General features: G+C 43.0%; 1 protein-coding gene and 1 pseudogene across 4 annotated transcripts in view; both read right to left on the reverse strand.

The window, feature by feature from the left end:
* Positions 1-22,690, reverse strand: part of ANKRD46 (ankyrin repeat domain 46) — a 46,818-nt gene that overhangs the window by 15,831 nt on the left and 8,297 nt on the right. The gene's annotated exons all lie outside the window — the stretch shown is intronic.
* Positions 11,792-19,857, reverse strand: LOC129042660 (glyceraldehyde-3-phosphate dehydrogenase-like; annotated as a pseudogene).

A 22,690-nucleotide genomic window follows, 5' to 3' on the forward strand; every position in this document is an offset into this window, starting at 1 on the left:
AAGAACTGGTTCCTGGCAGAGGAAAAACCACTAGTCTAGTGCAAGAACAGTCAATATGGGAATAACCACGCCCCAGAAAGCACGCTGGTTGCTGACCAGGGCCCTGGTTCCCAAAGAACAGCGTCCATGAGGAACAGTGTCCACTGACTGGTTCAGAGGCAGACTAGCTGGCGTTGTTAAAAGCAGAACTTTGGGGGTCAGGTTTTTGAGGGCTGGTGTAGCCTGACACTTAAAACTCCTCATTCTGTGCTCTGTGGCACTGCCTGAGAGACCTGAAGATGGAGTCATTTATCCTTTCACATGACGCAGTCACTTAGATCTCGGCAACAAGAGCTTCTTATGTCAACCAGCGTGCTTGTCTCAACCCAAACAACAATAAAAAGGTTTTGATGGAAGCTTGTGATTCACTGACTTGATGAAAAGTCATGCCTAATTTTCTTTTATTTTTTTTTTTTTTTTTTTTTTTTTTTTTTTTTGAGTTGTAGGTTGTGTCACTTTATTTATTTATTTATTTATTTTTTTTTTTTTTAAATTTATGAAGTATTTATTGATCGTTCTTGGGTGTTTCTCGGAGAGGGGGATATGGGAGGGTCATAGGATAATAGTGGAGAGAAGGTCAGGAGATAAACATGAACAAAGGTCTCTGGTTTTCCTAGGCAGAGGTCCCTGCGGCCTTCTGCAGTGTTTGTGCCCCTGGGTACTTCAGATTAGGGAGTGGTGATGACTCTTAAAGGGCATGCTGCCTTCAAGCATCTGTTTAACAAAGCACATCTTGCACCGCCCTTAATCCATTTAACCCTAAGTTGACACAGCATATGTTTCAGAGAGCATGGGGCTGGGGGAAAGGCCATAGATCAACAGCACCCCAAGGCAGAAGAATTTCTCCTAGTCAGAACAAAATGGAGTCTCCTATGCCCACCCCATTCTACACAGACACAGCAACAATCTGATCTCTCCTTCCTTTCCCCACACTTCCTCCCCTTCTCTTCAACAAAACCGCCATCGTCCTCATGGCCCGCTCCCGATGGTCGCTGTCTCTTTGGAGCTGTTGGGTACACCTCCCAGACAGGGCAGCCGGGCAGAGGCGCTCCTCACGTCCCAGACAGGGCGGCCGGGCAGAGGCGCTCCTCGCTTCCCAGACGGGGCCGCCCGGGCAGAGGCGCTCCTCTCCTCCCAGACGGGGCGGCCGGGCAGAGGCGCACCTCACTTCCCTGATGGGGCCGCCCGGGCAGAGGCGCTCCTCGTTTCCCAGAAGGGGCCGCCCGGGCAGAGGCGCTCCTCGCTTCCCAGACGGGGCTGCCCGGGCAGAGGTGCTCCTCACTTCCCAGACAGGGCCGCCCGGGCAGAGGCGCTCCTCACTTCCTCCCAGACCGGGTGGCAGCCGGGCAGAGGTGCTCCTCACCTCCCAGACGGGGCGGCCGGGCAGAGGCGCTCCTCACCTCCCAGAGGGGGCGGCCGGGCAGAGGCGCTCCTCACCTCCCAGAGGGGGCGGCCGGGCAGAGGCGCTCCTCACTTCCCAGACGGTGTGGCGGCTGGGCAGAGGCGCTCCTCCCTTCCCAGATGGGGCAGCCAGGCAGAGGCGCTCCCCACTTCCTCCCAGACGGGGTGGCGGCCAGGCAGAGGCGCTCCTCACTTCCCAGAGGGGGCGGCCGGGCAGAGGTGCTCCTCATCTCCCAGACGGGGCAGCCGGGCAGAGGTGCTCCACACTTCCTCCCAGACGGGGTGACGGCCGGGCAGAGGCACTCCTCACCTCCCAGACGGGGCGGCCGGGCAGAGGCGCTCCTCACCTCCCAGACGGAGTGGTCAGGCAGAGGCGCTCCTCACTTCCCATATGGGGTGGCGGCCGGGCAGAGGCGCTCCTCACTTCCCAGATGGGGCAGCCGGGCAGAGGCGCTCCTCACTTCCTCCCAGATGGGGTGGCGGCCAGGCAGAGGCACTCCTCACCTCCCAGACGGGGCGGCCGGGCAGAGGTGCTCCTCATCTCCCAGACGGGGCAGCCGGGCAGAGGTGCTCCTCACTTCCTCCCAGACGGGGTGGCAGCCGGACAGAGGCACTCCTCACCTCCCAGACGGGGCGGCCGGGCAGAGGCGCTCCTCACTTCCCATACGGGGTGGCAGCCGGGCAGAGGCGCTCCTCACTTCCTCCCAGACGGGGTGGCAGCCAGGCAGAGGCGCTCCTCACTACCCAGACGGGGTGGCCAGGCAGAGGACTCCTCACCTCCCAGACGGGGCGGCCGGGCAGAGGCGCTCCTCGCTTCCCATACGGGGTGGCAGCCGGGCAGAGGCGCTCCTCACTTCCCAGATGGGGCAGCCGGGCAGAGGCGCTCCTCACTTCCTCCCAGACGGGGTGGCGGCCGGGCAGAGGTGCTCCTCACTTCCTCCCAGACGGGGTGGCGGCCGGGCAGAGGTGCTCCTCACCTCCCAGACGGGGCGGCCGGGCAGAGGCGCTCCTCCCTTCCCAGACGGAGTGGCCAGGCAGAGGCGCTCCTCACCTCCCAGAGTGGGCGGCCGGGCAGAGGCGCTCCTCACTTCCCAGAGTGGGCGGCCGGGCAGAGGCGCTCCTCACTTCCTCCCAGACGGGGTGGCGGCCAGGCAGAGGCGCTCCTCACCTCCCAGACGGGGCGGCCAGGCAGAGGCACTCCTCACCTCCCAGAGTGGGCGGCCGGGCAGAGGCGCTCCTCACTTCCCATAGGGGGTGGCAGCCGGGCAGAGGCGCTCCTCACTTCCCAGATGGGGCAGCTGGGCAGAGATGCTCCTCACTTCCTCTCAGATGGGGTGGCGGCCAGGCAGAGGCGCTCCTCACCTCCCTGACGGGGCGGCCGGGCAGAGGCACTCCTCACCTTCCAGAGTGGGCGGCCGGGCAGAGGCGCTCCTCACTTCCCAGAGTGGGCGGCCGGGCAGAGGCGCTCCTCACTTCCCAGAGTGGGCGGCCGGGCAGAGGCGCTCCTCACTTCCCATAGGGGATGGCAGCCGGGCAGAGGCGCTCCTCACTTCCCAGATGGGGCAGCTGGGCAGAGGTGCTCCTCACTTCCTCCCAGACCGGGTGGCGGCCAGGCAGAGGTGCTCCTCACCTCCCAGGCGGGGCGGCCGGGCAGAGGCGCTCCTCACCTCCCAGAAGGGGTGGCTGGGCAGAGGCGCTCCTCACTTCCCACATGGGGTGGTAGCCGGGCAGAGGCGCTCCTCACTTCCCAGACGGGGTGGCGGCCAGGCAGAGGCGCTCCTTACTTCCCAGATGGGGCAACCGGGCAGAGGCGCTCCTCACTTCCTCCCAGACGGGGTGGCGGCCAGGCAGAGGCGCTCCTCACCTCCCAGACGGGGCGGCCGGGCAGAGGTGCTCCTCATCTCCCAGACGGGGCAGCCGGGCAGAGGCGCTCCTCACTTCCTCCCAGACGGGGTGGCAGCCGGGCAGAGGTGCTCCTCACATCCCAGACGATGGGCGGCCGGGCAGAGGCGCTCCTCACTTCCCAGATAGGGCGGCCGGGCAGACGGGCTCCTCACATCCCAGACGATGGGCGGCCAGGCAGAGACGCTCCTCACTTCCTAGACGGGGTGGCGGCGGGGCAGAGGCTGTAATCTTAGCACTTTAAGAGGCCAAGGCAGGAGGCTGGTAGGTGGAGGTTGCAGCGAGCCGAGATCACACCACTTCACTCCAGCCTGAGCACCATTGAGCGTTGAGTTAGCGAGACTCCGTCTGCAATCCCAGCACCTCGGGAGGCCGAGGCAGGCAGATCACTAGAGGCCAGGAGCTGGAGACCAGCCCGGTCAACACGGCGAAACCCCGTCTCCACCAAAAATACAAAAAGCATTCAGGCGTGGCGGCGCGCACCTGCAATCCCAGGCACTCGGCAGGCCGAGGCAGGAGAATCACAGGAGCCCGAGGCAGGGAGGTTGCAGCGAGCCGAGATCATGGCAGTACAGTCCAGCTTGGGCAACAGAGGGAGACCGAAAAAAGTGGGAGAGGGAGACCGGGGAGACCGGGGAGACCGGGGAGACCGGGGAGACCGGGGAGACCGGGGAGACCGGGGAGACCGGGGAGAGGGAGAGGGAGAGGGAGAGGGAGAGGGAGAGGGAGAGGGAGAGGGAGAGGGAGAGGGAGAGGGAGAGGGAGAGGGAGAGGGAGAGGGAGAGGGAGAGGGAGAGGGAGAGGGAGAGGGAGAGGGAGAGGGAGCCTAATTTTCTTTTATATCTCAAATTTTGGATCCACAATCTTAGGCCAATCTGTAAAACTTTAAGATATAATAGTATTCTTAATGGTTAAGGACTAATGGAGAGAATATATATACTTATAACTAAAAATTGTTCTATATCCAATATCAACAAGAATACATAATAGATGGGTTTTTCATTTGGAAAGGCCATTTGGAAAGGCAAGACTAAGCACCACATTCTTGCTTCAAATGGACTGACTACATTATGCCTACACGAGCAATTTTGGTCAGAGATCAAAGCACCAGACATTTCAACAAAACGCAAGGAAAAAACGACATAGCTGGAAAGATATTCTGTCAGATCTTATTGCCTTTGCCATTTTCTAATGTCAAAGAAAAGTGCTGAAACTGTAAAAATGAATGATACACAGTAAATGAAACCCCCAAATCTAGATTCTATCACTTGGTTATTCTTATCCTTTTAAGAGGATACAGCTGTTTCAAAATATAATCTCAGAGAACTATAAAACAAAAATTTCCAATGAAGTGATTAAATCCTAACTGCTAGTACTTTAAAATTACTGTTCTTAAAACCTGAGCTCTGCAAAAATTCAAAGATATTGGGCAAGGAAAAAAGCCATGTTGAAAAGAAATTTAGCTGTGAGCAAGTAAGAATTTTAACAATTTAAAATCCTTCCCAAAACATTAACAATGTATTTCTTCAGTTTGCTTATCTTCAGCAGCTATTTAAACAGCAACTATTTCTCTAATAGAGTGATCTTAATTCCCAAGGCCCACAGACATTGAGTCTAGGGCCATACTGCTTTAAGCGGCAGGGTGGGGCTTCATATTTAGCTTATATATTTCCAATGTGCCCTGCAGCCACTGTAAGTTGTCAACATAACCATGAGAAAACAGTTCATGTAAAACTTTGTTGCTTGTTCACAACTGTCCTAAAATTCCTGCCAGAATATGTTTCTAGAAGCCAAGAAATGGGTCTGATTTGTCTATATATACTGGCTGACTGCAGTGCCTGGCACATTAAGTTTCTTGAAGTCTAGACATAGGGAAATCCAATAATTCTTTCCTGAATGTACATTCAATTAAGTTCATTGTCACAAGATTTTAAAGTAATATTTTTTTCTTATGACTAGTTCTGCAGTGCATTGTAAAAATTTTTAGGAAATAAATATGAAAAAAAAGAAACTAAAAGCTGCACACAATCAACCATGAATCAATTCATGATTCAACCAACCATGAATCAAAAATATTTGGGGAAAAAAAATTACATCTATACTGAACAGGTATGTACAGACTTTCTTTCTTGTCATTATTCCCTAAACAATACAGTGTAACAACTACTTCCGTAGCATTTACATTGTATTAGGTATTATAAGTAACCTAGAGATTATTTAAAGTATATGAAAGATGTGCATAGGTTATATGCAAATACCATATCATTCTGTACCAGGGAATTGAGCATCTGTGAATTTTGGTATCTGCATGAGGTCCTGAAACCCATCCCCCATGGATACTAAGGGATGACTGTATTCTATGTATGTACCATAATTTTACTGAATTCCTTAGCACATTAAAAAAGAATTTGTTCTATATTTTTCCTATCACATAGATACATTCACATTTTTGGCTAATCAAAATGTAAACAGAATTTTGTGATGCAGATGAAAGCTGTCTAATATATGGCTGTGGAACCAGTCTCTGACCAGTGAATAGTTTTACTGTGACGTCAATCTTGATGCAATGCTTTCTTTGCTCACTGCAAAACTTCTAAGATTCTGGTTTATGGTTCATCCTAAACTAGGATGGACTTAAGTTCCTTATTTCTCTATTTTTTGGAAAATTGTATTAGAAGGGCCTAGGAAGTAATTTCTCACTGATCATATGGCTAGGGCCCAACTTTTAACCTTTTAGTGATCTGTCCTAAATAAAGATAAAATATGTGAAAATTTATTTGGATTCTTTAAAAAAGGAAGAGTTGCTCTCTTTCTGTAGGAAGTAAATAAAAGAAGGAACTAAAAACACTATCCTTTTAGGATATCCCAGCACTATGAAGAACATTGGAAGGAAGAAGTTTATAAGCAGAATCTTCTGCATTTTATTTCCAAGGCTCAATAATAACAGAAGTTCAAATTTTTAGCAAATTTTTGGAACAATTTTTAGGCAGATATGGATCTACCACAGACATACATTTTTATTTTATATCCAACTTTGTAGAAAACACACATTTTGTGTTATTTCCAACATTTCAGTCTAATGTGGCTGTGTCTAAAATTCTTAACTTTTTGATGTCTTCAATACAAAGCTATTAGTAACTTCACAATTAAAACTACTAATGCAGTAAAAGTGAGGTTAATTTGAAGGATGTGAATTACAGAATAATACTTAAAGACAGGCCACTAGCCAGGTGCAGTAGCTCATAACTATAATCCCAGCACTTTGGGAGGCCAAGGTGGGAGGATTGCTTGAGCCCCGGAGTTCGTGACTAGCCTGGGAAACAATGCAAGACCCTGTCTGTACAAAAAACAAAAAAGGCCAGTTCATTGCGTTAAGTTCATATAATAATTAAAACTCTGTTAATCAGATATTACTTAGTAGACGTTCTTCTGGAATTAAGCTTAATGAAAACAGAAAAAAGAATTTCTTGTTTGTTATGTCTGGTATTACTATGCAAATAATTGCTTGGCAACATTTGAGATACACAGTATTCTACATTTATTAAGTTATACTGCAGGCACAGTTCTAAGTGTTTTTCCTGTAATAACTCATTTAATCCTCATAGAAACCCTACAAGGTACATGCATACTATCACTATACTCATTTCATGAGTAAAAAAAAAAAAGTCACTAAGCTTGTTTCATAAGATTTTTTGTTTAATGAATTAGCTTAGCAAATGTCTTCATCAAACATAAGGGAGAACATTAGTCTAGTGTACACATTCCATATAACTCTTTACAATCATTTCATTCAAAGTGAACTTCTTAAACTGTAGAAACAATACCTGGAAATGTCTTTTACTTTACAGAAAATATTCTAGCACACATAAGCCAAATTAACTCTTTTTAATCATCTCATAAAAGTAAGTTTTTAAAGTATGGGAAAATAACAATAAAATATTTTTGGAAAAGCCTTCTACTTCACAGGTGACTAAATTCTTAGACTCATTATTCTCAAGTACTTCCTACTGATTGGGATAACAAGAAAACACCTAAATTTTTCTTTCTCCATCAGGAAATCAAAAAACACCAACAAGGATTTCTGATATATTTCTGGCAATACTTATATTGCTTAACTATTATTTGTTTGCAGTAGTAAAGTTTAGTTATAATTCAACTTTTAGAAAAGGTATTGGCTTAAGACAAATCAAAATTAATTGTTCAAAAAGGAATGCTGGTTATTTTGGATATTCTATTTCACATTCTAATATCTTAGTATTTTCAAAAATCTTTACTATGTAATTTTACCATGTTTAAAATTCTTAGCAAGCGACTTCCTCCTCAGGAGGTTTCCAGTTTATAGTCCATCATTACATAATAAAGTTATTTGATTCTTTAAAACTGTTTTTCCTAGTTGCAACAGCACTTTATTTATATGGCCTAACGGTGCCACCTTGTGACCTGTGTAGGCTTCAAGTTCAACTTCAGCATCTAATATGGCATAAGGTGAGAAGTCTGTACCTCTGAAGTTTTGCTGTTTCATTTCAAGTTATTTACCACAATTCTCACTAACTGTGAATTTGTGAAAATCCAAAGTTGGGATGAAGTTTAATTTTCCTTTTAAAAAAGCTTTTCAAAAAAATTAATAGCAAAAATATGATTCCAGGCCTATTCAGAAATTTAAACCTCATTAAACCCACCTTAGCAGACTTTATATAAAGTACTACTTAAATGGCATTCTAACTTATTCATTTATTGTGTTGTTTCAAAATATAAGAATTGTGGGTTTTGCAAAATATTCCTTATTTTCTAAATAGTCTACAAAATTTAAACCAGACTTCACCCTAAATAAGTTTGAAGGTATGAGACTGTATCCTTAGAAGTTTAACTGTAGTAGTCATGTGTCGCTTAATGATGGTGTATGTTCTGAGAACTGCATTGTCAGGTGCTTTCACTGTTATCTGAACAGCATAGAGTGTCCTCAGGTACCTACACAAGTCTAGAGGACATAGCCTACTACATGCCCATGCTATACATGACTGTATTTCCATAAAATTCTTAGAGCTGGAAGGCCATCCAACATCATTTAACTCAATCTCAATATTTTACAAATAAGGACACTGAGACCAGAAAGGCTGTAACTTTGCTACTTTACACGCTACCCCTCATCCCCACAGGTTCTAGTCCTATTCATGATTCACTGTCGAAATATAAAATGCAGTTGTGCACTACATAATGACATTTTGGTCAACGATGGACTGCATATATGAAGGTGGTCTCATAAGATTAGAATATTCTTACTATAACTTTTCTACGTTTAGATACAGAAATATTCGCCAGTGTTAAAACTGCCTACAGTATTTAGTACAGTAACATGCTGTATAGGGTTGTAGCCTAGGAACAACAGGCCATACCATATGGCCTGGGTGTGCAGTAGGCTCTTCTATCTAGGTTTGGGTAGTAAGTACACTCTACACAAACAATGAAATAATCTAATGGTGCATTTATCAGAATGCGTGCGCCTGTCATTAAGCAATGCATGACTGTACATCATCTTCAACATAATAGTTTATTTTTCACAATTCTATTGTAATTTGTCCCTTTCCATGCTCTAGATTATGTGCTAAATGGGTGCAAGCATGTACTGCATCCTTCACACAAAACATACATAATGACAGTGGGTGGACAAGGGCCCTCCTCCCTACACTATAAAACCCTGGAGGATCTAGTGGACTTCTTTAAGGTGGGGTCTGCTGGGTGTGAAGCTATGCAAATCACTCTAGTCTACATTTACCATATGTACATTTATGGCCTAGGTAAAACCTTAAAATTCAGAATTCCTTACGTATCCTTATTACACTCACATCCCACCTCACTCACTCCAACCTCCAGGGGCCCTCGTAAATAAGGATATACAACAAAAGACAACTGGACAGCGGACTAAGGAGATGACTTAGTCAAACTGTATTTTTAAAATGGCATGTTTGTAGAACAGACATGAAAGGACTGAGAAATGGTAGAATGACTCATATGTGTGGTATTAGATGTATTTCTTCTCTCTCCACTGGAAATGTTGATTTAATGCTGAGACCTTTGGTAGAAAGGGAATAAATAGTCTTATATCTAAGGGAGTTGAGGAGTGTCTGTGGCTTTAAAGGGAATCTGTGGCTCTTTTCCTGCTGTCCCTGCTCTGGAACTGGGGGTAACCTATTTTGGGAAGGAGTCTTTTTTGAAAAGAAAGTAGGAAGTACATGCTTAGAAATGGCTCCAGGTTCATGAAAGAAAAACAGAGATTCCCTGCCCCCAGGTTTTCTAGCCTAGTTTATGAGGATAGAAATAAAGGATTATAGGCAGAAGGTGTAACTTTCGGCTAGTGCTTTCCTCATGCTGCCAATTAGGAAGGGGTGGGGCGAGAAGTGGAAGACACCAATATCCTAAAGCAGAGCTCAATCACCAGTCATGATAACTTCTTCAGCAGAGTAATAATTTCAAGCTGAAGACAATGAATTACAGCAATTCTCTTTCTGACTGAGCCCTGGCCCCTACACACAGCCTCTCCTATTAAAATGGTGAATCTGTGAGTTAGCTCAGTTTACATGTGTGTACTCAGAGCATTCTGGAGAATCTTTCAGAAATGGGAATAGAGGATGACAAGTTCCTATATCAGTTTCCCATGGAGCTATTTTCGCAAACTGCCCAGAGACCAGAGACCTGCCCATTGTGACTAACATGGGAAAGAATGGTCAAAGACTATGGATCTTAAGTTTTAATAGCTACATAGCTCTTCCAGATTTGCTGCTTTCCAGGAAATGTCTTTAATAAATGGGCTTTGTTTGTTTAGACACTGTCAATTAAAACTGATTCCTAGTGTTAGCAACTGTTAATACAAACCTTATTTTCCTTCTAATTCTTCTCAATCTCAAAACCATTTAATATTTTGCCATTTGTTCTATAACAAATACTAAGGAAACTGGGAATAATATGGTAAATTTCTTTATCACAAAAAACAATTTTCTAAATGACTTGTAGATAGGAGCAGGACACAATATAAAACTGTTAAGAACTCGTTTTTAAAAGTTTGAACAACGGCTAAACTTTTGTCCTTGTACTCAAGAGAACTACAGTGTTAAGCAAAGATAATTATGATTTAAAAATTGTTCTTTAAAATGCTATCAGAAGATAATGGTTTCACAGTCTTCAAACAATAGGAGACTAAGTTTCTTGTTTTTAAATAAATAAAACAAATTACACTCTCAGGATTGACAAGCTTTGGATTTGGGGAAATTAACTATAATATGAAATGTTATATCTTAAACTGTAGAGAAGTATAAGAAAAGACACACAAAAACAAATTAAAGGCAAACTTTCAGGTTTATGGTAGCTATTAAACTTACCACTAATATTTTTGCATGTCTTCTTCAGTGATACTACCAAAATAAATCTATTCCAAATACATTTAAATATTTTTATTCAAATAGTGTCCTTTCATATCATGTTTCTCTGGCCCAAATTTTTCTTTTTAATTATATTTTATTGGATGGTTTCAGGAGTGTAAATGAAATCATTTAAAGATTAACCCAAGAGTTCTTAATGTCAAAGACCTTTATCTCCACGTCACTTCCATCACTTAATTGGACTTTGCACACTTAGAACTTAACTTCACCGCCCAGATCTTGACCCACAACTACCTTTTATATTCCCTTACACTTCAGGAAATATTTCTCATTTATGTCTCTCAATCTCTCCCTTACCCTCCTTTTGGCTACCCCAAGCAGGAAGAAATCTGCCCGTACAACCATCCCTAACTCTCTTCAGCCAGCTTCTGGTTCCTTCTAAGGCTCAAAGCAGATCACTTCCACTTCCACCAAGAAAGAAAATACCTTACCCATCCATGGGACCAGGACATAAAGAAGCAAGGACAATGAACATAAGTATAAAGTTGGGGAGAGACCTAGCAACTGGAGAAAAGACTATAATCAACATCTAGAAAGAACGAGCACTGGATCAAATCTCAGTGTCAGGATTCTGCTAACCCCAAAGTACAGCTTGCCTCTCACTCTAGACAAGGGTGAAGCAAGGAAAAACAATCAGTGATCTTAAGTGATAAATAGCGAAGGCAGACTTCCAGACTTGAATCAAGAGATCCGTGATCTGTGAATTTATCAAGAGTTATTTTTCAGGATAAGCACTAAGTACTAGACAACAATCAAAAGGTTTGTATCTTAGGTCCTAACTCTGCCATTTTCTAAGGTACTATCTTGAGTAGTCCAACTCTAAGAGTCCCAGTTTCCTCATTTGCAAAACTGGGAATAATATCTGTCTTACCTACTTCACAAGATTTTTGTACAGAACTTTGAAAACTATAATGAAATATACAAATATAAGATGCTATATATTTTTTCTTAGTTTCTTAGTAAAAGTTCCCCTCAAAATAAATTCACTTTGAATTAAGGGTAAAAGGATTTCCACATCTTGGTAACAACAAGTAAAAAGATTTCTGCCTTGAACGGGGTCGGGGCAACAACGGGAGCAACTCGTAGAGTTTGGTGCTCTTCACAGAGTGAAGAAGCAGAGAAGCCCAAGGAGATAATAACAGTATTGTACACTGGCACATGAGTATGTACATAGGGCAGATCAACAGTCCCAAATGGATACTTTGCCATGGCCTTAATATCATATCTAAAACCAGCACTCCAGAGGCTGGGTGTGCTGACTCATGCCTGTAATCCCAGCACTTTTGGAGGCAGAGGTGGGAGAATTGCTTGAGCCCAGGCATTCGAGACAAGCCTGGGCAACATAGTGAGACCTTGTCTCTTAAAAAAAAAAAAAAAAATTTATATATATATATATATGTTGGGTGTGGTGACGCGCACCTGTAGTCCCAGCTACTCGGGAGGCTGAGGTGGGAGGATGGTGATATAATTTGGCTTTGTGTCCTCACTCAAATCTCATCTTAAATTGTAGTCCCCACATGTCAAGGGAGGGACCTGGTGGGAGGTGAATGGAGCATGGAGGTGGTTTCCCCCATGCTGTTCTCATGATAGTGAGGGAGGGCTTACAAGATCAAATGGTTTTAAAATTGGTAGTTTCCCCCACACACTCTCTCTTGCCACCATGTAAGACGTTCCTTGCTTCCCCATAACCTTCCACCATGATTCCATGATTCTAAGTTTCTTGAAGCCTCCCCAGCCATGTGGAACTGTGTGTCAATTAAACCTTTTGTTTATAAATTACCCAGCCTCAAGTAGTCTCTTTATAGCAGTGTGAAAACAGACTAATACAGAGAATTAGTACCAGGAGTGTGGCACTGCTATAAAAATAACCTGAAAAAAATGGAAGTGACTTTGGAACTGAGTAACAGGCAAAGGCTGGAACAGTTTGGGGGGCTCAAAAGATACGGGAAAGTCTGGAACTTCCTAGAGACTTGCTGAATGGTTTTGCCCAAAATGCTGATAGTGATATGGACAATGAAATCAAGGCTGAGGTGGTCTCAGAAAGAGAAGAGGAACTTACTGGGAACTGGAGTAAAGGTCACTCATGCTATGCTTTAGCAAAAAGACTGGTGGCATTTTGTCCCTGCCCTAGAGATCTGTGGAACTTTGAACTTGAGAGAGATGATTTAGGGTATCTGGCAGAAGAAATTTCTGAGCAGCAAAGCATTAAAGACGTGGCCTTGATTTTTCTGAAAGTGTACAAATGTGTTCACGAAGAGATAATCTGCAATTGGAACTTATGTTTAAAAGGGAAGCACAGCATAAAAGTTTGGAAATTTGCAGCCTGACTGGTAGAAAAAGTAAACCCCATTTTCTGGGGAGAAACTCAAGCATGCTGCAGAAATTTGCCTAAGTAACAAGGAACAGAATGCTAATAGCCAAGCAAATGGGAAAAATTTCCCCAAGGCATGTCAGAGATCTTCATGGCAGCCCCTCCCATCACAGGCCAGAAGGCCTAGGAGGGAAAAATGGTTTTGCGGGCTGGCATCAGGCCCCTGCTGCTCTCTGCAGCCTCGGGATATGGTGTCCAGTGTCCCAGACACTCCAGCTCCAGCCATGGCTAAAAGGGGCCAGACTACAGCTCAGACCATTGTTTCAGAGGGTGCGGGGCCCAAGCCTTGGAAGCTTCCATGTGGTATTGGGCCTGCAGGTGTGCAGAAGACAAGAGCTGAGCTTTGGGAACCTCCACCTAGATTTCAGAGGACATACAGAAATGCCTGGATGTCCAGACAGAAGTCTGCTGCAGGGGCAGAGCCCTTATGGAGAACCTCTGCTGGGGCAGTGCGGAAGGGAAATGTAGGGTTGGAGCCCCCACACAGAGTCCCCACTGGGGCGCTGCCTAGTGGAGCTATGAGAAGAGGGCCACTGTCCTCCAGACCCCAGAAAAGTAGATCCACTGACAGCTTGCACCATGCATCTGGAAAAGCCACAAGCATTCAATGCCAGCCCATGAAAGCAGCCACAGGGGCTGTACCCTGCAGAGCCACAGGGACAAAGCTGCTCAAGGCCGTGGGAGCACACCCCTTGCATCAGTGTACCCTGGATGTGAGACATGGAGTTAAAGGAGATTTTGGAGTTTAAGATTTAATGACTGCCTGGCTGGGTTTCCGACTTGCATGGGGCCTGAGGCCCCTTTGTTTTGGCCAATTTCTCCCATTTGGAATGGGAACATTTACCCAATGCCTGTGCCCTCATTCTATCTTGGAAGTAACTAACTTGCTTTTGATTTTATAGACTCATAGGTGGAAGAGACTTGCCTTGTCTCAGATGAGACTTTGGACTTGGACTTTAGGTTAATACTGGAATGAGTTAAGACTTTGGGGGACTGTTGGGAAGGCATGATTGGTTTTGAAATGTGAAAAGGACATGAGATTTGGGAGAGGCCAGGGGCAGAACTATACAGTTTGGCTCTATGTCCCCACCCAAATCTCATCTCAAATTGTAATCCCCACATGTCAAGGGAGGGACCCAGTGGGAGATGATTGGATCATGCAGGCGGCTTCCCCCATGCTGTTTTCATGATACTGAGGGAGTTCTCATGAGATCTGATGGTTTTAAAAGTGGCAGTTTCCCCTGCATTTTCTCTCTCTCCTGTTGTCATGTAAGATGTGCCTTGCTTACCTTTCACCTTCCACAGGGATTCTAAGTTTCCTGAGGTCTCCCCAGCCATGAGGAACTGTGAGTCAATTGAACTTCTTTTGTTTATAAATTCTTTAGAGCAGTGTGAAAACAGACTAATTCAAATGGCTTGAGCCTGGGAGCTTGAGGCTGCAGCGAGCTGTGATCATGCCACAGCACTCCAGCCTGGGCAACAGAGTAAGACCTTGTTTCAAAAAATAGAATAAAACAAAACCAGCACTCCATAAATATACTCCAGACACTGCTCCAAAATTCTCTGCCAATGGTAATAATACCTCCCTAGAAACCCTGGTTTCAAATCCTTGATGCTTTCTTTTCTCCTGACAGTGAATTAGACACAAAGCCCTGTCAGTTCTGTCTTTCACTGTCTTGCAAGTTCTTTTTCCATTTTATTGACACTGCCTTCACTCTTAATTTGTGCCCTAACAAATAATTTTATACATGAAGTTTTCCAATGTCTTCCTAACTGGTCTCTCAGTCTCATTCTCTCTTCTGTTACCCTCTACCCCAGTCAATCACATTAAGCTATCATGTACATTTTTTCATCCCATGCTTTGTGAACATCACTTCCAAGCTGAAAGTATTTTTAGTAGCTCCCATGGCCCAAGCATGACCTTCTACCTTAGCTAATCTCCATTTCCACTTTTGCCTCTCTACAATACAGAGAAAAAAAAAAAAAATTCCAAAAACACAAACCATTTCTTTTCATTCCCTTACTTGAAATATGTCAATGGCAGCCCAATGTATTTAAAACAACAGCCAAAATCCTTAATAAAGGATAAATTATCACGCTACAAAGCCCTGATAATTTTGTTCCTGTCTACCTCTCCAAATTCATCTTTAACCATTCCCCCTTCTTGTTTTCTATACTCTACCCCCAACTTGCCTCCTTCCTGCCTCAGAGGTACACTCACTTTTCTTCCTGCTGGAATGTACTTCCCCTGGATGGAGAATCACTCAGGTCTCAGCTCAAATGTCACCTACTTCTCCCCACGTTACTTCTCACATCACCCTGCTTACTTCATTCATGTTCTTATTACTATCTATAATTTTCTTATTTATGTGCTTAATCATGTATTGTACATCTCCTCAGTTTGAAAGTAAACTTTGAGGGCATGAGTTTGTCTTGTTCCACACTATCCACAGTATTTCGCATTACCTATTACACACTAAGTGCTCAACCTGTATCTTTTCTGTTAAGTGAATGTATGGTCCAAACGTAAAGTATGCATTCAAATAAGTCTTTCAGTGGAGTCTGGAAGTCAGTATAAATGCTCAAGTAATGACAATGAAAATGAAGGCATTCACTGAAGGTGGCCAAAAAATATAACTAAACTAAAAATGTATGGCAAAAATGGGGTACCAATAAAACTGGTATCACATTTAAAAAGAAATCATGTTCATATGACTACTTCTTGAACATCTTTTAATGTCCAAGAAATAGGAATATTTAGAAATAATAAACATTTGTTGACTCCTCCCATAAGCAGGTACATATTAGGTAGAAATGCAATATGATATACACCTATGATGTATCCACAAACATTTTCAGAAATAAGAAATTTTTTTAATTAAAAAAAATTTTAAAGATTTACCCAGAAATGAAAAAAAAAGTAGTTTAGGTATTTCACACTTATTTTATATAATATGGAACACTAGGATTAACGCTGGTTTGTTTTTTTTTTTAATTCAGAATTTTTTTTAAACAGATGGGGTCTCACTATGTTGCCCAGGCTGGCCTCAAACTCCTTGGGCTCAAGTGATCCTCCTGCCTTAGCCTCCCAAAGTGCTAAGACTACAGGTGTGAGCCACTGTGCCCAGCCTGGAATGTTTTAACAAGTTAAATGTTCAACACATTTGAAGTAAAAAATAACATTTCAGAACATCCATACATTTATAAAAATACACGTGTTAAGCATACATTGCCATTCTAATATAAATTAGGAAAAAAAAAGTGAAACATTTTAAAAGAAACCATATAAAAATGGGGAAAATTTAAATAATCACCAAAAAATTGAGAATAAAATTCTGATTTCTTCCAAAGCACAATTTTGCAAAAAAATTGCATTACTAGTATCACAACTGAGCTGTGAGCATATTTTTTATTACTTTATCTTTTTTAAAATGGTCTTTATTTTTTAGACCAGTTTTAGGTTCACAGCAACACTGAGCAGATTTCCCATATTCCCCCACCCTGCCACCACCAGAGGGTACATCTGTTACAACTGATGATCCTACACTAACACATCATTATCACCCAGAGTCCATAGTTTGCATTAGGGTTCACTCTTGGTGTTATACATTCTATGGGTTTAGACAAATTTACAATGACATGTATTCATCATTATAGCATCATGCAGATTAGGTTCACTGCCCTAAAAATTTTCTGGGCTCTGCCTATTAATCCTTCCCTCTACCCAACCCCTGATATTTTTATTGTCTCTATAATTTTGCCCTTTCCAGAATGTCATATAACTGAAATCATACAGTATGCAGCTGTTTCAGATTGGCTTCTTTCCCTCGTAATATGTGTTAAGTTTTCGGTATCTTTCCATGGCTTCATAGCTTCTCTTTAGGACTGCATAATACGCCATTCTCTGTATGTATTACAGTTTATCTGTTCACCTACTGAAGGACACCTTGGTTGCTTCCATGTTCTGGCAATTATGAATAAGGCTGACATGAACATCCACATGCAGGTTTTTGTGTGGACAGTTTTTCACTCCTTTGGGTAAATACCAAGGAGTGTGATTGCTGGATGGTAATAGTATGTTTAGTTTTTTTAAGAAACCACCAAATTGTCTCCCAAAGTGGCTGTACCATTTGGCATTCCCACTAGCAATGAATAAGAGTTCCTGTTAATCCACACTCTCACCAGCATTTGGTGTTGTCAGCGTTCTAGATTTTAGCCATTTTAGTAAGTGTGTAGTGGGATCTCATTGTTTTAATTCGCATTTCCCTGATGACATATGACGTGGAGCATCTTTTTCACATGCTTATTGCCATCTGCATATCCTCCGTGATGAGGTGTCCATTAAGATCTCTGGCTCATTTTTAAAATCAGGTTGTTCATTTTCTTTCTTCATTTTTTTTTTTTTTGAGTACAGGGGACTTTATTGATGGTACACGACAAGGTAGCGCTCTTTGTGGGGTCTGCATGGAAATTGTGAGGTGGGGAGATTCCCAGTGTGGTGGAGGGCTGAGCATGGCAGGGACTGCCCAGAAGCTGAAGGTCTCTTTCTTCCTCTTGTGCTCTCACTGGGGTTGGTTGTCGAGCAGTCTTACTCCTTGGAGGCCCTATGGGCCACCACCCTGTTGCTGTTGCCAAACTCGTTGTTATACGAGAAAATGAGCTTGACAAAGTGGTCACTGAGGGCAACGCCAGCCCCAGCATCGAAAGTGGAAGAGTGAGTATCACTGTTAAAGTCAGAGGAAACAACCTGGTGTTCAGTGTAGCCCAAGATGCCCTTGAGGGGCTCTCCGACGCCTGCTTCCCGCCTTTTTGATGTCATCATATTTGGCATGTTTCTCCAGATGGCAGGTCAGGTCCACAACCAACACGTCTGCAGAAGGGACATGGAAGGCCATGCCAGTGAGCTTCCTGTTCAGCTTGGGGATGGCCTTGCCCACAGCCTTGGCGACACCAGTAGATGCAGGGATGATGTTCTGGAGAGCCCCACAGACATCATGCCACGATTTCCCACAGAGGCCATCCACAGTCTTCTGGGTAGGAGTGACGGCATGGATTGTGGTCACAAGTCCTTCCACAATGCCAAAGTTGTTATGGATGGGCTTGGCCAGGGGGATTAAGCAGTTGGTGGTACAGGAGGCATTGCTGATGATCTTGAGGCTGTTTTCATACTTCTCATGGATCATGCCCATTATGAATATGGGGGCATCAGCAGAGGGGGTAGAGATGATGACCGTTTTGGCTCCCCCCTGTTAAGTGAGCCCCAGCCTTCTCCATGGTCGTGAAGATGCCAGTGGACTCCACGGCGTACTCAGCTTCAGCATCACCCCATTTGATTTTGGTGGGATCTTGCTCCTGGAAGATGGTGATGGGATTTCCATTGATGACAAGCTTCCCATTCTCAGCCTTGACAGTGTAGTGGAATTTGCCATGGGTAGAAATATTGGAACATGTAGACCAGGTAGTTGAGGTCAACGAAGGGTCATTGATGGCAACAATATCCACTTTACTAGAGTTAAAAGCAGCCCTGGTGACCAGGTGTCCAATATGGCCAAATGTATTTACTCTGGCCTTCACCGTCACCATGATGTCTTAGAGACATGGCTTTGAGAAGAGGATGGTGAGCACTGAGTGACCCCAGCCAGTGCCCATACCCACCTCTCTTTTTGTTGAGTTTTAAGAGTTCTCTGTGTATTTTGGATAACAGCCTTTATCATATATGTCTTTTGAAAACATTTTAGGCTGGGTGCGGTGGCTCACACCTGTAATCCCAGCACTTTGGGGGGCCGAGGTGGGCAGATCACCTGAGGTCAGGAGTTCAAGACGAGCCTGGCCAACACGGTGAAACCCCATCTCTACTAAAAATACAAAAATTAGCCAGGTGTGGTGGTGCACACCTGTAGTCCCAGGTACTCGGGAGGCTGAGGCAGGAGAATAGCCGGAACCTGGGAGGTGGAGGTTGCAGTGAGCCAAGATCGCGCCACTGCACTCCAGCCTGGGTGAAAGACAAAATTAGAGACAGTAAAAATATCCATGGTTTGGGGTTAGAAAGGAGGGAGAAAAGAACAGGCAGGGCACAGACAATTTTTAGGGCAGTGAACCTAATGTGTATGATACTATAATATGGATACATGTCATTATAAATTTGTCCAAACACACAGAAAATGTAACACTGAGTGAACCCTAATCGTGAAAGAAATCATGCCTTCAGTGTCTTATCTAAAAAGTCATCACCAAACGCAAGGTCATCTGGATTTTCTCCTATGTTATCTTCTGGGAGTTTTATAGTTCTGTTTTACATTTAGGTCTATGATCCACTTTCAGTTAATTTTTATGAAGGGTGTAAGGTCTGTGTCTAGATTAAATTTTTTTTGCATATAAATGTCCAGTTGTTACAGCATCATTTATTGAAAAACTATTTTTCTCCATTGTAACCTTTGCTTTTTTGTCAAAGATCAGCTGACTATATTTACGTAGGTCTATTTCTAGGCTATTTGGTTCCATTACTGTAGCTTTACAGTAAGTCTTTTTTTTTTTTTATTAAGCTGACTTTTAACTATGGTGCTTTTTTATTTTATTTTATTTATTTTTTTATTATTATTATACTTTAAGTTTTAGGGTACATGTGCACAATGTGCAGGTTAGTTACATATATATACATGCGCCATGCTGGTGTGCTGCACCCATTAACTCGCCATTTAGCATTAGGTATAACTCCCAATGCTATCCCTCCCCCCTCTCCCCACCCCACAACAGTCCCCAGAGTGTGATGTTCCCCTTCCTGTGTCCATGTGTTCTCATTGTTCAATTCCCATCTACGAGTGAGAACATGCGGTGTCTGGTTTTTTGTCCTTGCGATAGTTTACTGAGAATGATGATTTCCAATTTCATCCATGTCCCTACAAAGGACATGAACTCATCATTTTTTATGGCTGCATAGTATTCCATGGTGTATATGTGCCACATTTTCTTAATCCAGTCTATCATTGTTGGACATTTGGGTTGGTTCCAAGTCTTTGCTATTGTGAATAGTGCCGCAATAAACATACGTGTGCATGTGTCTTTATAGCAGCATGATTTATAGTCCTTTGGGTATATACCCAGTAATGGGATGGCTGGGTCAAATGGTATTTCTAGTTCTAGATCCCTGAGGAATCGCCACACTGACTTCCACAATGGTTGAACTAGTTTACAGTCCCACCAACAGTGTAAAAGTGTTCCTATTTCTCCACATCCTCTCCAGCACCTGTTGTTTCCTGACTTTTTAATGATTGCCATTCTAACTGGTGTGAGATGGCATCTCATTGTGGTTTTGATTTGCACTTCTCTGATGGCCAGTGATGATAAGCATTTTTTCATGTGTCTTTTGGCTGCATAAATGTCTTCTTTTGAGAAGTGTCTGTTCATATCCTTCACCCACTTTTTGATGGGGTTGTTTTTTTCTTGTAAATTTGAGTTCATTATAGATTCTGTATATTAGCCCTTTGTCAGATGAGTAGATTGCAAAAATTTTCTCCCATTCTGCAGTTTCCCTATTCACTCTGATGGTAGTTTCTTTTGCTGTGCAGAAGCTCTTTAGTTTAATGAGATCCCATTTGTCAATTTTGGCTTTTGTTGCTATTGCTTTTTGTGTTTTAGACATGAAGTCCTTGCCCATGCCTATGTCCTGAATGGTAATGCCTAGGTTTTCTTCTAGGGTTTTTATGGTTTTAGGTCTAACGTTTAAGTCTTTAATCCATCTTGAATTAATTTTTGTATAAGGTGCTTTACAGTAAGTCTTGAAGTTGGGTAGTGTCAGTCTTCCAACTTTGTTCTCTTTCAATCTTGTGTGGGTTATTCTGGGTCTTTTGCCTTTCCACATAACCTTTATAATGTTTGTCAATATCCACAAAACAACTTGCTGGGATTTTGACTGGGATTGCATTGAATCTATAGATTAGGTTGGGAAAAAGTGATATCTTGACAATATTGAGTCTTCCTATCCACAAGCCTGGACTATCTCTCCATTAGTTTAGCTCTTCTTTGATTTCTTTAATCAGTTTTGTAGTTTTCCTCCTACAGTCTTATGTATATTTTGTTAATTTCTTTTGGAGGGTGCTAATGTAAATGGTATTGTTTTTAATTACAAATTCCACTTGTTCATTGCTGTTATATAGGAAAGCAATTAATTTTTGCATATTACCTTTGTATCCTGCATTTTTGCTATAATTGTTTATTAGTTCCAGGAGGGTTTTTGTCAATTTATTCAGATTTTCTACATAGATGATCATGTCATCTGCAAATAAAGGTAGTTTTATTTCTTTATTCCCAATCTGTATAACTTTTATTTATTTTACCTTATGTTTTGAGATGGAGTCTCACACTGTCATCCTGGCTGGAGTTTAGTGGTGCGATCTCGGCTCACTGCAACCTCTGCTTCCTGGGCTCAAGCAATTCTCCTGCCTCAGCCTCCCGAGTAGGTGGGATTACAGGCGTAAGCCACTGTGCCCGGCCTGTATAACTTTTATTTTCTTATCTTATTGCATTAGCTAGGCCTTCCAATATGACATTGAAAAGCAGTGGTGAAAGAGAACATCCTTGCTTTGTTCTTCTTCTCAGTGAGAAACCTCCAAGTTTCTCACCATTAGGTATGTTAGCTGCAGGGTTTTTGAAGATCTTTTTTTATTGAGTTGAGGAAGTTCTCCTTTATTTGTAGTTTACTGAGAGTTTTTTCATAATCATAAACAGGTTTTAGATTTTATTAAATGCTTTTCTTACATCTACTTATAGGATCATGTGATTTTTCTTCTTTAGCCTGATGAATGTGATGAATTACATTAACTGATTTTCAAATGTTGAAGCAGCCTGGCATATCTGGGATAAATTCCACTCGGTGAGGATGTGTAAGTATTTTTGTACATTGTTAGAACTGATTTGCTAATATTTTGTTGAGGATTTTTGCATCTTCATTCATGAGAAATATTGGTCTATAGTTTTATTTTCCTGTAATGTCTTTGGTTTTGGTATCAGGGGAATGTTGGCCTCACAGAATGAGTTAAGAAGTATTGCCTCTGCTTCTATCCGCTGAAAGAGGTTGTAGGGAATTGGTATAGCTTCTTCCTTAAATGTCTGGTAGACTTCACCAGTGAACCCATCTGGGCCTGATCCTGTTTTAGAAGGTTATGGATTTTTTTATTAAATTTCTCCAATGAATATCCGTCTATTCCGATGGTTTATTTCTTTTTGTGTGAATTTTGGTGGCTTGTGCTTTTTAAATAATTGGGAATTTCATCTAGCTTATCAAATTTGTGGGCAGAGAGTTGTTCATAGTATTCCTTTATTATCCTTTCAATGTCCATGGGATCTCTAGTGATGTCCTCTCTCATTTCTGATATTAGTAATATATGTCCTCTCTTTTCTTTGTGTGGCTAGAGGCTTATTAATTTTACTGATCTTTTCAGAGAACCAACTTTTGGTTTCACTGATTTTCTCTACTGATTTCTCATTTTCAATTTTATTAATTTATGCTCTAATTCTTTTTTTTTTTTTTTTTTTTTTTTTTTTTTTT

Source organism: Pongo pygmaeus, chromosome 7, assembly GCF_028885625.2.
Source record: "Pongo pygmaeus isolate AG05252 chromosome 7, NHGRI_mPonPyg2-v2.0_pri, whole genome shotgun sequence".
Classification (NCBI taxonomy): Eukaryota; Metazoa; Chordata; class Mammalia; order Primates; family Hominidae; genus Pongo; species Pongo pygmaeus.